The sequence below is a fragment of the Phalacrocorax carbo genome, chromosome 3 (genome assembly GCF_963921805.1).
Source record: "Phalacrocorax carbo chromosome 3, bPhaCar2.1, whole genome shotgun sequence".
In the NCBI taxonomy this organism is placed as follows: Eukaryota; Metazoa; Chordata; class Aves; order Suliformes; family Phalacrocoracidae; genus Phalacrocorax; species Phalacrocorax carbo.
In genome coordinates, this window is record NC_087515.1 from 111,026,623 (window position 1) to 111,041,400 (window position 14,778).

At 40.5% G+C, this 14,778-nt stretch overlaps 1 protein-coding gene across 4 annotated transcripts in view; it reads left to right on the forward strand.

Annotated features, from left to right (window-relative positions):
• Positions 1 to 14,778, forward strand: part of RNF144A (ring finger protein 144A) — a 68,184-nt gene that overhangs the window by 13,428 nt on the left and 39,978 nt on the right. For 3 of the 4 annotated variants that reach the window (XM_064447999.1, XM_064447997.1, XM_064447998.1), the window contains exon 2: positions 4,404 to 4,493. The exons of the other annotated variant lie outside the window; for it this stretch is intronic. The gene's annotated coding sequence lies outside the window, so the exon portion shown is untranslated. The remainder of the gene's footprint in view (positions 1 to 4,403; positions 4,494 to 14,778) is intronic. 4 annotated transcript variants of the gene reach the window in all.

Here is a 14,778-nt window from a genome sequence, read left to right on the forward strand (position 1 = left end):
CTGACAAGGCCAAGGAGGCTGGTGCGGGCATCATGTTTTGCATAATCACATGTTGTCACCACCATAAGTAAAGGTGAGAATCCAAAGCTGAAATTGCCTCTTGTGCATGTAACCCGCCAAACTTCGTCCTTTTTCCTAGGTGTCCTTAAGCTTTCTTCCTTGGACCCTGTGGCTGGTGGGCCATGAGCTCCATCGTCGGCTCTGACAGGATGGAGGGAGATGAGTTTCAAGGCCGTTCATGCCTCCCAGCTACTCTTGGCTGACACAAAAAACAGATGAGCCATAGGCTGTCACACAAATATAGAGCAGATTCTACAACCTTTCTTTATGCATCTGTCACTAGTCCTGTGCTCAGCCTGACACAGGTTTTCTAATTCTGCCTGTCAGCTTGTGGCTCTGTACAATAGAGCTTTCTTGTTGGGAAAACCATTACAGCATGTCAGCAAAAGCACACTGGGTGAATGGAGCAGCAGCTGACTGCAAAATATAAACAAGTAGATGTCTGTGGGAGATAAACTGGAAATCAAGATGCTCCAGAAGGACTAGGCCTCAACCAGACACCATTTAACAGTTTTTGTGAGAAAGAAGCTGTTTACCAGTCTATCATTCCCAGATTTTAATGATAAGTAAGCGGTCACCAAAAAATATTTCTTTCTTTTTGATAGGTAAAACCAAGGGTAGGTATGTAGGGTGTGGCTGAATGCAGTCAGATTTCTCAGTGAGAGGTTTTTCTGGACATCCGTACCATGAGAGACTGCATCCTGGAAAGCAGCAACTCTGCAAAGGTGTTAGGTATCATATTGGATACAGAACTTTAAGTTACGAGTGCACTGTTGCAAGGAGAGGAAAGAGGACTAATTTAATCCTTGGCTGAATGGGTTTACAAAAGAAACATTTCTTCTCTGCACAGCATTAATGACAGTAATACTCAAATTCTGTACCTGGTCCTAGTTTTCACATCTTTAAAAGGAAATTCCTGGTAGTGATTTAATGTGGAAAGGGTGGGGTGTGAGCAGCTTTATTTATTTTCCTGCATTTGTCTTATTTGTAATTATTGGATCCAGGTACAGATAATTTTAGGACAGACTTCATCTCATCCAAAGACAAATGTCTAAAATAGGTTGGATGGATTGATCCATCAGGTCCATCTCTGAGATGGCTCTGTTGGTAATGGAGGACAATGTCACCAGCTGACCAGAAATAGGCAGATGGCTCTTAAACACTAGTAAAAAAAAAATCAGTAGAAAACAGGCTGAGGAGGCTATTAAATTATGGAGAGGAGTTTGGGTTTTTAATATAAATTAAATAGCAAAAAAGGGTTAAAATGGTGAGGTGACCATTGCTTATATCCCTTCAGAAATACTTTGCAAAGTCAAATTTTCTTGGTTGAAGCCCAAGAAAATGAGGAAGATATTGAGTGCCCAGATGATTATTTTTGTTGTCTGACAGATCAGAAGGAAAAGACAGCATTTTGTGTATTATGCATGTTATTTCTACAGGATTTAGACATACAGGTTCTTGTTGAATATCATGATCAGCCTGCAGGCTGGGGGACTGGCAGGATGCTGGTTAATCAAGGAAGAGCCTCTTGGGAAAGCCTTGTGTGGGAGGGGAGATAAGAGGCTTGTCTGGCTCTGTGTAGAGCTTAACCTAGTAGCTGGATATCTCCAAGGAAATGACAGAAAGGAGGATTGAAATTCTCAGTTTGGATAAGGAGAGGGAGGCTTGGAATAGGAGGTAAATCTGTGAGGTCCCTCTGTAGAGAGGATAACTGAACTTTTGTGGCTGGAAGAGATTGCCCAGAAGCAAACAGGAGAAGAGACGAACACCACTGATAAAGAGGGTATTGTTTTCTCAGGATCCCTCATGCCTTTGAAAGATAGAAGTGGGAGAGAGGGCCCCAGGAAGGCAGTGCTGGTGGAGCAGTAAATGAAGTGCTGAGTGAGGTGCTGGCAAGGGCAAGATTTTAAGAGGAAGAAAGAGGTCAGGAGATGCCTGAGTCAGATGAAGCCAATGCGATGACTGAGAGTACTGGCCAGGACAAGTTTTGTGCTAAGGAAGAAGGGCTGGCAGAAGAGCTGGAAAACATCTGTAGAAGAGCTGTAGGAAAGGAGTTTGCAGGCAGCTTGAAAATTAACCATACCTTGACAGTATGAGAAGAGACCGAGCATCTTAGCTGCTGTGGTGGCTTAGCCGGCAGCTCAGCCCCACACAGCCGCTCGCTCACTCCCCCACCGGTCGACGGGGGAGAGAATCAGAAGGGTAATGCTCGTGGGTTGGGATAAGAACAGTTTAATAATAAAAATTAAAAGAAACATCAGAAGCGCAATGTAAAGGAGAACGAGAGGCGCAAAGCCCGGGGGGAGGGGAACGAACTGCTGGAAGAAACGGCACGCGCCGCAGCCGCCCGCCGACCCGCTGCCATGCTGCTCCTGACCCGCAACCTGCCCCCGCCCAATATACTGGTCACGGTGTCACGTGGTATGGGATGAACCTGCCATTGGCCAGTCGGGGTCAGCCGCCCCTGCCATGGCCCCGCCCCTCCCAGCCCCCCGCCACGCGGCAGAGGGCGGGATGCTGGAAAGGTAGCTGACCCCCCCACGGTGAGAAGAATTAACCCCTTCTCAGCCAAAACCAGCACAGCTGCCTTTAAAGGAAAGTATCTTGTACTAAATTTCTTCTACTTTCCTTTATTTTTTCTCCTTCCATTTAGAGAGCAAGAGGCATAACTAGTACCACTGGCTGAAGTTCTAAATGGAAAGAAGGTGAATGGCTGCAGCTTTTCAAACCAGTAAATTGCCCTTCCCACCATTAGAAAAAGCGGTAGATCTCTTGAGGTGCCTAGTCCAAGGCATGTTATGTGCCCAGGCAATATTTGTTAGCCATGTGCAAGTTACTTGTCTTGCTTTCAGGGTACTTGGGAAATGGGTAGTGTGTGGTGTTCAGGTTAACAAGCTAATGTATCCAATGGTCCTTCTGACCCTAAGCTTCAAGAAGCTGTTTTCTTACTTCACAAGCAGATATACTGTAAAGAAAATAGAATTTTTTGTCACTTTTTTCCTCCCAAAATGTCAAGAGAACGTGGGAAGAGGGCAATAACACAATTTTGTCAGATTTCCTAATTTTCAAGCAGGATTTGTGGCAAAGAAGCAAGAAGGAGGGGAAGGTTAAAGAGAGGAGGATGTGCAAGGAGGGAGGAGGGAATGTCTTTTTCGTGACATAACTGTTGGTTGAATAACTGATGAGTAGCCTAAAATATTACAGTGCATATATATCTGAGCTTGTTCAAGTAAAGGTTGCCTGAGTTGTCAGGCCATTCCTTTATCTACTAGTTTGGTTTGCATTTTTTTCTAAAAGTATAGCAGATATTTTTTCCATATCACATCTCTCTAAATGGAAATCAAAGACTGAAGGATGAGAATGTTGCAGAAATTAAATGCTTATATTTAGAAGTTCCAAAGGTTAATGCACACCTCAATAATCTCAAGTATTATTTTAAATAGCATGTTTTTTAAAACTTAAGATAAATAAGGAAGACCAGAATCTTGCATGGTTGACTATAAGCTAATTCCAAAGCTGTCTTTTTAAGATTTGAATAAAGGGCAGGTTTTATGCTAAAAATCTACATACTTATATCCTAAATCTAAGTTTTCTGAGTATTCACTGGAAAGGAGCTGAGCTCAGAAATTCTGTCTCAGAAATAATACTGTTGGATAAATCCGAAAATGGGAAATAGCTTGACGTAAAAGTAGGACTCCTGCCAACTGCTGTGTTCTGAATTCCTCCTCTTCCCTGGCATCTCATCACATTTATTAAAATGCTCTGCCTACAGACGGATTTTGCTCAAACTGTTGGGCTTTGCATGTGGGTTCGTAGGTATGTTTTCCTGGTACAGTTTCTAGAAATGCTTTGCGAAGTGTGCGGAAAGTTGTTGTTGGTTTTGTACAAACGAAGTCCCTGAACCCAGTGCTGGATTTGTGATCCTTCAGAGTATGTTCTTCTGAAGTTCTGGATCATGGGGGCTGCAGCTATGTAAAACAAGAATAAAATGTGGGGTGTGAGGTGTTTTGTGTGTTTTTGTGTTTGTTCGCCCCCCTTCCCCCCGGCTTGGAAATCCATTGAATCATTGCATAAAAAATAAAATAAAAAATAATAACAATTAAAAAAACCAAAACCAATCAAACTCCTGTGTGATGGGATTAATCTTCCCAAGCTGATAAGTACAAACTGAGCCAGTAAGTGCAGAGAGCACTTACTCTTAACCTGGTGATTTTTGTCTTTGTGCACTAAGACCACTTGTCTCACCACACAATTTTGAAGGTTCATTTACAGAATGGAGCTGTTAGTTCCGGTTTTATACAGTCAATCTAAATAACTTCTGACCCTTATTTTTTGTTTTTCAGGCTTGTCTAACACTACCTTGAGCCAAATTCCTAGACTGGTTGGTGCTTTCTCATGGGATCCCTGTGACTGACAAAGGAGAGATTGTTGTGGTAGGCGTTTGCATTGACTGTCTTGACAACACTTGGCCGGGGCACAGACAGATGCAGTTTCCAATGCAGCCACTATTTCATAGGGCTTTCATGCCAAGAGGAGCTGGGGTGGGTGGGTGTGGAAAAGTGCCTGAGATGGGTTTTATAATCTTTGGAATTGCTGTTGTTTTCTCACATAAAAATCAAAACCACATAGCCCAAACTACTACAGAGGAGGGAATTTGTCAAAGATTGCTTTTAATTATGAAGTTCTAGAATGAAAAGAGCTGGTTTGTTTACCAATTAAATGTAGGAAAACAACAAAAGCTGCATTCTAGTTAACTTCCTAGCAAAGTCCACTGTGCAGAGAGAGACACTTGTTTTGGTGCAGTTCGATAACTGTCTTCAAAGCACAGTTTTATGATACTACCTAAAATGGGTTCACTGTGCTTTTATTTTTATATCTTTATATAACATATATATGTATCTTTATATTTCTGTAAAGCCTATTTTGCTTTCATATATGGTCCTTGATTTAATAGTGTGCTACAATACTACATTTTCAATTTTAAACAGCAGTAAATCCACACTCTAAAGAAAGTGAGATAACAAAAAAGTGATTTCATCTTTGATATGGCTATAGCTCTATATGTACTTCATAGCAAATTTTTGACGTATTTGATAAATGCATTTCCAGTCAATAAAAAAACAACATAGCACACTTACCTTCTTGTCTTCTGGAAGGCAGTAAAAATTATGTTTAAATAATTTAAAATATGTCAATTTTCCCTGTTTGTAGTTTGGAAAACATCATCCTGTAAATATCACTAGAGCTGACAGTGCTGCGTTATGCTTATTCTAATACATGGCTATATGCAAAAAATAATGACTTTTTTTAGATTGTTCATTTGCCTGAGCTCGTGACTTGCTGTTGGTAGCTTTCCATTTTTCCCAAGCAATGCCACTTTTGCATGCATGCATCTTCTGGAAATAGTATTGAAAAGTCATATACTTACGGACTGGCAGATTTTATATTTTTTTCTCCTTTTCCTTGAAACTCATGTTCTTAGCTTAAAGTGTAATGATGTTCTCGCTTGACTTCTGATCACAGGAGAAACCTCTTGTGAAGAAAACTGAATCATACCTTCATTGGCTTGAATTTAAATATTGAGGTTTTAATGTAACAAGCTGTATGCTCAGCTCGAGTAACACATCTTAGTGTAAAGTACTGTTTAATTATAAAGCTTGATTACATATTTTTCATCTGGGATTTTTTCTCCTAATTTTTTTTATACTCAGTGAAACAGTCTTTTTTGTCACATCTTGTTTACTAGCAGAAAAAAAAATGGGGAGGAAAAGGGAGAGAGATTAGATTTAAATCTAAAACCACTATGTCTGATACTATTTTCAGCATCCCTTGCTTAAAAAGCAAGTTGAGGTTCAAGAAGCAGTTCTACAGTTTAATTGCTTTACATTTTATTTTAACTAGTTGATTTAGTTACAAAAAAGTGGCAAGGATTTCTTGGGTCCCTCATATTTTGGGCTGTAGATAATATAATTCCTTTCATAAACTTTCACCTTACAAATAATCAGTATTTCTGCTCCCCCTATTTTTGGGAAACTATAATAGAAACACGTAATGCATCTCTGATACTTAAACTTAATTTTCTATAATAAATGAGCAATGGCTAGTTTACACATGTCTGTCCTTGTAGTCAATTATGTCTTTTTAGCTTAAATAATCCCTGTTCTGTTACGTGATGTACATTACCCTGCATCATGTGCCCATCACATCAATGAGCCAACACCAACTGTATGAGGTTCAACAAGGCCAAGTGCTGGGTCCTGCACTTGGGTCACAACAACCCCATGCAACGCTACAGGCTTGTGGAGGAGTGGCTGGAGAGCTGCCTGGTGGAGAAGGGCATGGGGGTGCTGGCTCACAGCCAGCTGAACATGAGCCAGCAGTGTGTTCAGGTGGCCAAGAAGGCCAACAGCATCCTGGCTTGTATCAGGAATGATGTGGCCAGCAGGAGCAGGGAGGCGATCATGCCCCTGTACTCGGCACTGGTGAGGCCGCGCCTCGAATACTGTGTTCAGGTTTGGGCCCCTCATTACAAGAAAGACATTGAGGTGCTGGAGCGTGTCCAGAGAAGGGCAACAAAGCTGGGGAAGGGTCTGGAGCACAAGTGTTATTGGAGAGGTTGAGGGAACTGGGGTTGTTTGGCCTAGAGAAAAGGAGGCTGAGGGGAGATGGTATTGCTTTCTATAACCACCTGAAAGGAGGTTGTAGTGAGGTGGGTGTTGGTCTCTTCTCCCAAGTAACAAGTGATAGAACGAGAGGAAATGGCGTCAGGTTGCATCAGGGGAGGTTTAGATTGAATATTAGGAAATACGTCTTCACTGAAAGGCATGTCAGGGATTGGAAGAGGCTGCCCAGGGAAGTGGTAGCGTCACCATCCCTGAAGTATTTAAGAGACATGTAGATATGGTGCTGAGGGACATGGTTTAGTGGTGGACTTGGCAGTGCTAGTGGTTAATGATTGTACTCAATGATCTTAAAGGTCTTTTCCAACTTAAATGATTCTGTGATTCTGTGTGTATTCAGGAAGTGACCATATCTCTTCTTGATCTCCATGTGTGAAGGTAAATAAGCTAAGGTCCCGTTAGCCTAGCCTCCTCCCCTGAGATCAGCTCTCCATTGGCTCTCTGAGGGTCCCATGCCTTCAGGCATAGTGGTCTGCCTCTGCACCTATATTCCCCACCGTGTTCTTATCAGCAGTGGAGCTTGTTCTCAACTCCCTGTTCGTTTACTTTTCTGCTGAGGTGTTTCTAAAGGTTCCCAAAACCTCTCCAGGCACCATATCCTCTTTTCTGAAATACAAGGGGAAAAGTGTTCATAAAGAACTCTTGGGAACTTTGTCCAGTCTCTCAGAAAAGCATGCAGAGCTGGTCTTTCTTTTTTCTTTTTCTTAAGAAGCAGAAACCTCAGTTTAGTGTCATTGTTCTGGCAAACATGAAGCAACTGTGGACTTCTACAATCTTTTGTGGAATTCTGTGATCGATCTGTGAAAGCAGCTCTGACGTATAATGCACATACATAGCTGAAATGTGCCTTCAGTTTTTGAATCTTTCTACTGCCCACCAACCCTATTTCACTGAAATGGCTCAGAAGGATTACTGAAATGGAGCATATCCTGGCAGAGGTCTGTATTGGAAAATATTTGTGGCATACGGATGATCATGAGGTATTTGTGTAATGAACAAGAACATACCATACATATTTTAGACTATTACTACAAAGCAGAGGAGTGTTGCCCTCTGATTTTCCTCATGTAGCAGGCATAAGCCCACCACCCCGGTCACTGTGATAGTGAGTTCTGCCACTATGTTCACTGATCTTTCCTAAGACTGTAGAGAAAAGCTTGTGTGTCTTGTCATCTTTAGAGATGTTTCATAGATGTAAGCTTGCTCCTGCTTGTTATGAGGGAGAGAAGGGAGCAGATGGGGAAAGTCAGAGTTTGCCAGTAAAAGGCAAAATTCTTCTCTAATGATCTAGTGTTTGCTTGAAATTGTTGTGCTTTCTTATGGAGTTGTTTATTTCCATCCCATTGTTTATAACCTTAAAATAGTTAAATGGTTCATTTTGCTGTGGAAGGAAGAAATAAAATTATTTTGGCTTTGCTTCAGATAAAGATAATGTTTTCTAAGTAGCTGTTGGTAACCTTAAGAGCAGCTGAGACCTCTGAGTCAGTGTACCATAATTTAGTGACAAGTGTGCAGTGTGGATGATCTAGCTCCAGTGACACATTTATAATTTGCATTATTACTACTATTATTATGTTATGTCTTGTAGCAGTAGCCAAAGGCACAGCTTGACTCATCCCAACATAGCTAAAATGAGATTTAGTAAAGATGTAAGTAAGATCTGCCTACAAAAGTCAAGTAGTGCTTTCTTTAGCCTGTGACAAGAAGGAAGAACTGTACTGCAGAGGTGGCAAACTCATTCTGTGGCCACAATGTAAAGTTTGTTTTTAATTATAGTTCATGAAACAGGATGTAAAATTAAACCTATCTATTGGCTTTAGTCCACAAAAAATCTCCCCCAATAGCAAAGAAATATGTGAAGGTGGGAAATTACTTTCTTTTTAGTAAGCAAAATTTTTAAAGCAATTTATATCAGCTCATTCTAGAGCCATCTGCATTCCTTTGTTTGCCTAGTTGTTTATATGTGCAGGACTGTGGCTTGTGCAGAACAACATGGAGTGGTTTTAACCAGGCAAGGCCTTCTCAGACTTCAAAGTTCTAATTCTTAGTTCTGAATGTCTCACTATTACTGCAGAAGAACTTAGCATTCTATTGAAATAAATAGCTGTAGGCTGCATTTCTGGGATTTTATTTCAAATACTGGAGGTTTTTTATCTTTGCTGTTTTGGTGGGGCTTCTCTTGTTTTGTTTTTAAACGTATTAGTTTTCTATTAAGTTCAGATAGAATAAGAAGTTTGGAGATTGTACAATATGCCAAAAACTAAATGGGAGTTATCTCCCCTCCTTTTGCAGCCTGTAGAACTGAAATCTGTTCAAAAAGTACAGCCAGATTTCTTGTATATGTGAAACTGGCTTTCTGAGTAGATTTTTTCCAGGTTCTGTATAACTGGCTACTTTTCTGTAAAGAAGGGGTTGGTAGAGTCAGTGGAGTTGGGGGTAGTTAACTTTTTTCTCCTGTTCAGCAAGTGGGAAGGGAGTAGGGGACACTGACTACTGCAGATGCATGAAGCAACAGGGAAAAGCAGTAGGATTCCAGTACTTAAATGTGCTGGAATGTACTGGCAACCTACAAAGTAAGGAAAGAGGCACAAGTCAAGACACTTGTCTGCTGTTGTGTATTTTGACCTTCACAGAGAAAAATTAGGCAACCACTGCATACCAGTCCTTCTAGCAAACATCTGTCTCATGCAAAAGGGTCTCGCTGCTGTGTAACAAAGTCAGTTCCTGAGCTTTCACAAGCAGAACTTCCACTTTTTCTACTTTTTTTTAAACACAACTTACACAAATTAATTAAAGCACTACTTTAGAAAATTTATTGTCCCTTCCTAGATTCAGACATTACTATGGGACCTCTAACTTTACCTCTGATCAGTTTTTGATTCTCCTGTTAATATATTGATCCCAACAGGGATCAATATCTCCGTTTGCTGTCATCTCAGTATTACTGAATCTTCCTCCCATCCCCTATATCTAGAAATCGAGCTCTTCCTTCTTTCTTTAATTCTGTCTTGCTTTCTGCATGTCTCAATCCAGTTTCACTTTCCTATAAAATTTGCAGGTTGGCTTGAAATGATCCTGCAGGATAAGAACTGCCAGTGGGAATGAAGCTGCCAAAGAGCTCTGCATCTCAGAGGGGACCTGTGAACTTTATCCCATTCCCTTGCCACCATGTTAGAAGGCTGATTTACAGCTTGCCATGTAGTCCTTTTAATGTCTCCCTCATAATTTTGAGGTGCTGGTTCTCATTCCTGTAAAGACTAGAGCCCAAGGCTGAGGAAGAAGCAGGTTGGTGGCTGTTCTGTCACAGGCATAAGCTGAGCTGCGCAAGCAAAATAGTTTTCTCAGAAGCTGTGGAAGGAACTTCTCCAGGAACTTGGAGCCCTCTCAAACCTCACTGCTTGCTGTTCCAAGCACAACACCCACTTTTCAACCACGCTTTCTTTAACCAAAACACAAAGCCAATCTCCCCAGAAGAAAACATTTCATTTTGAGTATTAGTAGAAAAGGCAGGCAAGTACAAACTGTCTGTGACACAGGATAATTATATTGCCTTATGCACTACATAACACTTTGCCTGCTTTTTTCCATCTGCTATGTCTCCGACTACTGCTGGCATTGCAGGAACCTGGGCCTCCTGGTTATTTATTGTTATCCTGGTTATTGTTAGTAGGTATTGGTGCATCCTCCTCAACCCAGGTCAGTTGACTTAAACCTATGGTTAGAAGTTAAGTCCAGTTCGTCACTCAGTATTAAAGTGCTGCACCCAAGTGCAAAAGCCTGTATTGCTGACCAGCACCTGGGGGAAGAGGTCTCTGCCCAGCAGCCTGGATTTTCACTCTAGTGCTATTTTTCTGTGAACATAATCAATGTAAAAGGAACAGATTTGATTTTTTACTGGTTTTTTTTGTCATCTTTATCAAGCCATTTTTACAAATGGTTACTTTCATTCATTTGCTAACAACCATATATTTAGAAGCCCCATGTGGTCAGCTCATGCTTTTTGTTTTTAAATATTGTATTTGGATGTTTCTTGGTCTGCATCTCCTCATTTTCATTGTCCTCTGTAGACCTTCATTGGTGGGGTTTGGGTTTTTTGTTCTTTTGAAGTATGGATAGACTACAAATGTGCTGGTAGTTACCAATGTAGTTGCTTTGTCAGTCATATTCCCAAACTCCCTATTAACTCAACAGCATGACTTAAGCTATTAGTCTTTGGAGGCTTAATGCTTATGTAGCATTGCCTTGGCTTATAGCTGGTGTAAAAGCCTCCCTATTCTCCCTTCAGAACAGAGTTTGGTATGGATAAAAGAAACCCTGAATTTCCCATCTTCTGTTATGTTGTGGGGTCTTCCTACCTGCTCTGCCCTGGCCTCTGCCCCTGTAAATGAGACCTGCAGCCCACAGAGCACCTTTGTTCAAGTTGTGATGCTCTTGTTCCCATCTGTGCTAACTGTTGTAAAGGAGATGCACTGCCCTTGTGTCTCCAATTTTTAAAAAAATGTCTTGTTCAAACCCTTTTGGAGAAGCACCAGCCAGCTACTGTGTTCTTCCCTCTTATTTGTTTTTAAAGTAGCACTGCTTTGGTCTTCAATCTATTTAATTGGCTTCCTGCTGGAAAGAAACTGAAAGGCTGCCTTTGCCAATTAACTAGGACAAAATACTGTATTGCTAGACTATGTAAGTTAAGAAAGGATTTCAGAAAAAGAAATGTGGGATACCTTTGATGGGTAAACACTTGTTCTTTGGCAGGGGGTGGGATGAGTGGGTGGTGTGTCTTTTCAATAAATATGGAATAGGAATTCAAAGACATTCCAGGGTTCAGTTCCTTCCCTCTGAAAGTTTTCTTCCTGTCTAGTTTTAATATTGACAAACTATTTCATCCTAAAAGCACGTAGAACTCAACTCTTAGCCAAGCACTTATTGTCCTTTAATAAAAAGAAGGGAAAAATCTAGAGAATTACTTCAGGCCTATGACAGAGCTTACTCACGTAATAGACTATCTTTGGGAGCATTAATAGCCATATTTTAAACGAAACTTCTATTATTGGCTGCCTAGATTGCTAGGTGCAAGAGAGAAATATCAGATTGAGTTTGTTACTAGGAATATCTAAAAACAAACCACAAAAGCTAATTTTAAGCAGTGGGTCGCAATCTCTGTTGTTTAATTTAAAACCTCTGGAGCAATTCCTTTCCAAACATCTCTATTTTAAACTGGTATGTCAGACCACTGTGGCTGCTTTTTTCACGGTCTCCTTAACATAAAATGCAATAGTGACCATTAAAGTAAATAGGAGAAAGTAACAATTACAGAACTTACCAAAAATGATTCATTTCTTAGTACAGTGGATTCCCTTTAAATAGGGGAGTATGTCTCAAGGGTGTGTGTACCATGTTACTTGGCTGGGACCATAATGAATGACCTCATCTGTGATCTTCCCAGAAGCTGAAAAGAGGGCAGGCTTCTGTGGTTTACGACTTGTTTGGTTTGGGAAAGCATGAGTTGAACTTGGAAAGATTCCTACTAAGATGTTCAACACGTGGCCTGTGGAAAGTGTAGAATATCTTTAACTACTGTTTTTTAATTCAGCCTATTTAATAATAACTTTTTCCAGTAAAATTTTGTTTTACTAAGGCTTTTCTGTTTTATTTTTTTGAAATTGGTTGACGTGATCTCTTCTGCTTTTTCAGGCTGCATACAAAAGGGAGGAAGTTACAGGAGTCAGAACTGCTCAGACAAATACTGTTGCAAAGATACTTCCTGACACCCAAGTGGGTCTAGGGTCTAGAGAAAATGGTTGTCCACTAAATTCAGCTACTCATCCATTCCTTGAGGCATAGAATTTAGTCCTAAGGGTATTAGTACTAGTTGAATTGTTTTATAACTTTGTTTGCATTGATGTTACCTTCTGGAACCTGTAGTCCACTGTAGCATGCACTATGGAAACATAAACAAAAAAGTAAAATATCTTTCCCACAGGGGAGTTAGTCTGAGGGTGATACTGACCCTATTCTGGGTGTCTTACAATATGGAGCAAGACCTGTCCTAGTGTTTAAGGTAGCTTGTTTGATTCCTGTTAATAAACTGGCTATGGCAGTGCAGAGCAACCATCTGAGCATCTGTCAAGATTATGGAAAGGTTTTTCAGACATAACTTATGTCCAAGGTGAGAGGCTTGCTGTAGATGTTTTACATAGGGAGAACCATGTCTTCAAAGAGCTATTACCTGTTTCCTGTATTATTTTTGTGGGATAAACTTCAGTCACCTTTTAGATAATGGACTGATCGCTTGGACTTGTGCAAGGAGCTCATTTTATGAAGTGGCTTAGGGAATATATTGTGTATAGCAATGTTTTAAATATGTGTCATTGTTTTATTACCTTCTTTAGGAAGTAAAATGACTTAAATCTGTTGATAGTTTTTAAAGGAAGTTAACATTAATGCTCACTGAAAAAAGCTCTTAGTTTGACTGTGGTGTTCTTAAAGCTCTTTGTTATAAACACCTAGAATGGTGAGCACAAACTTAAGCTGCCCTAGAAATGTTTTTGTCCCTGCCAGAATAAGTTTATGCAAATTTCCCTCACTTTATGCTGCATGCCAGATCTCTCTGCTGGGAAACTGTGGAGAATATGTACGTGCTTTCTATCCCTATGCCCAGCATGCTCTCTGCTAGTAAGCAGATCAGCACTGTGACCCATAAGGAGCACGCGGTGAGGGCTGTGTGTCAGTATCCTTTCTCACACTCATGAGCAGGTAGGAGTTAGAGATTGAGCAGAGTGCAGGTGGCTTGCACAGAGCCACAAACCAAATCTGTTCCTATGAACGTGCAGCCTAGGATATACACAAAACATAGCTGTTGCAATGTGTGTGTTTTAATTTGGGGAAGGGGTTAATATGGTCTAGGAATGTAAAGAGGCAATGGGAAATATTAGCAGGCAATTCTTATCTTGAGTAGGCTGTCACTTTCATGACACATCAAATGTATAGTGAATTCAAGGACTCTGATCACCCTGGGCGTTTCTGCATTGCTTCATTATCACCTGATGTGTTCCCTCTTTAGAAGGATGAATTATGTGGGTATGTAGAATGTGTAAAGGACTGACTTAAGTACCTTCAGTTTTCTCTTTCTAGCAATGCAGTGACATGTAAGGCAACATGGTTTTTTTATACTTTTATTGCAATTCAAATCAACTATGTTGATATCATGTCAGAAAATCTTTATTTACATTTTTTGATAGTTTATTCTATACTGAGTTACGTTCCTTTTAATAATTTTCAATGTATATTCTGTTTGGGTAATTAAAAAGTCAACTCTATTCCATAATATTAAAGGTTAAAACCCCAAGAAGTCCTAAACAGCTCCGTACTGTCTTTACTAAATTAATTAATGGGCAGGAAAAGCCATTTACAGAGGTAGAACTGCCAGTAGTTTGTTCTTAAGGTTTTGTTATAAATGAGGAAAGAAAAATTATAGTTCAAGCTCCAAAAGCATCTTAATTTACTACAATTAATCAATGAGTAAGAGGAGAAAACTAAATGGAAACTAAAAGTAATAAACCAAGGCCCAACACCTATTGATTTTTAAGAGCTGTGCTCAAGTATACAAAGCAGGGTGGAGAAAATACCAATAGCATTCCTCTGCATGTGTTCCCGAAATCAAAGGTCTAACTGATCAGTACTTGTTATCTGGACAACTGTAGCCCTGGGAGCTCTGAAGGGAGTGTTTCCACTGTGGTGAACCTGTGCTGTTTCCTTTCTTCCCCTTATGCTTTCTGCTGTCTCTCAATGCCGGAGCACTTCAACCTTCGGTTTCAGTCTTTCTGCTTTTGCTGTTGCAGAGGCGTTATGCACAGTCTTTCCCATGTGCACATGGGGTGCTACAGTGCTTCTGCTTTCTGCAGTAAACAGGTATGCGTGTTTATACTGCAAACATTGTTAAATGTGGGGAGGAGAGAAAAAAAATGCAAACAAGACAAGGAAGCATTACTGTGCAACAGTAACTTTACTGTGAAGAATTAGAGCTGGGGCTGATGTTGAGATT